The sequence below is a fragment of the Pseudochaenichthys georgianus genome, chromosome 5, assembly GCF_902827115.2.
Source record: "Pseudochaenichthys georgianus chromosome 5, fPseGeo1.2, whole genome shotgun sequence".
Lineage (NCBI taxonomy): Eukaryota > Metazoa > Chordata > Actinopteri > Perciformes > Channichthyidae > Pseudochaenichthys > Pseudochaenichthys georgianus.
In genome coordinates this window covers 17,349,775-17,351,364 of record NC_047507.1, presented here as the reverse complement: position 1 = coordinate 17,351,364, position 1,590 = coordinate 17,349,775, and the positions used below count along the sequence as shown (strand labels likewise).

The 1,590-nt window shown below is 35.3% G+C and overlaps 1 non-coding gene across 1 annotated transcript; it reads left to right on the top strand.

Moving 5' to 3' along the window:
• The first annotated feature begins 817 nt into the window (after window positions 1-817).
• trnaa-ugc (transfer RNA alanine (anticodon UGC)) lies at window positions 818-889 on the top strand. Its single transcript has one exon. It is a non-coding gene; the product is annotated as a tRNA-Ala (tRNA).
• Window positions 890-1,590: the final 701 nt, after the last annotated feature.

Here is a 1,590-nt window from a genome sequence, read left to right as displayed (position 1 = left end):
TCGTGTCTCTCTGAGTCCTGACTCTCCATTGCTGCAGAAGTTTCCCTTACACCTTTGTTACTGTATTCAGGATTGTGGGAAACGGTATTTTGATCTCCCTGTCTGTAGCCTACACACAAACTGAAAGATTAACAATAAAGTTTATTTATTTTTTTTTTTTTTTTTTGTTTATTTGACAGGTACAGTGCAAATTGATTAACATTTCTGTAAATGCGCCAGAGTTAGCCAACAGGCTATTTTTCATCTGCAGTCCCTGGACAGATGTTGAAAGTTATCCTAAAAAATATATGTCACTTCCAATGACAGGTAAACACAATCAGTTAAACAACATTCAACATAGATGCTTATATTATGATCAAAGCATATATAAAAACATAAAAACTAAACAAAAATACATATTCACAAAGCAGACAGATAGCAACAGGTCAAGGCACATGTGTACAAACAGAGCCTTGTAATGTGCAGATTGTGTCAGTGTTGACAGAGCTGATTTTCCACTAAGCATGTTTTTAAATCAGATTTGAATAAACTGCAGGTGTTTTGTTCTCTAATCGTTACTGGGATTGAGTTCCATTGATGTGCAGCTTTAAAAGAAAATGAAGATTGGCTGAATGAACTCTTCCTTAATGGAACAACGCAATCTCCTCTTGTTGACCTAGTTACAGGTGTGCGGATGGTGATAAAATGTCTGAGCGGAGGTGAGGTAAGTTGACTTTGACTTGACTTTCAAAGCTAAAATATATGTTTGTCTAATATTAACGTCTAATATTTGAGTAAATGCATGTTGTATTCTGTAACGTTCTTGTTGGTTGCAACTGGGGATGTAGCTCAGTGGTAGAGCGCATGCTTTGCATGTATGAGGCCCCGGGTTCAATCCCTGGCTTCTCCACTCGTTTTGAAGTGGTTCAATCCGATGGGATTTGGTTTGGGAACCTGTACAAGTCCCAAATGCAGAACAAATAATTATCACCACAGACCAGTGACAGTGATAACTATGAAAACCTGTTAACTAAAAAAAATCCTGTAAATCAATATATTGACTTAGCTATCTCAATATGTGGATTTAGCTATCTCAATATATTTGAGTTATTTTTTTATTGAAACAATTATGTCAAATACAGAATAAGGCACATAGACATCAATTTTCGTCATATAAGCGGTAAAACTTCATATTAAGGTACACACATTCACCATCAACTGGTTCTTAATTAACATGCATATTAGCAGTATATTGGCTCTTTATTAGTCATTATAAAACACTTATTAATGCCTTATTCTACATGTAATCTGTATGTGTTTCACTTGCATGTATGAGATCATTAAGTGCCTTGTAACTTCTTTTTTTATAGTTTCACTCCGTTTGAATGTCAGTGGACTGCAAATGAGTCAATAAAGGAGCATGACTGCTCATTTCCTGGCTCTCAAAAGAGTTTGGCTGGATGTTTAATCTATGTTCATACTGAGACAGTACAACAAATAGAGAGAACAGTACACCTATTGTGTAAGTATACATACAAGCAGGTCACACAGTATGATCACAAATACATAAACTCTGTTAAAAATCTGTTTTATTAAAAAGTACAGGCTGCA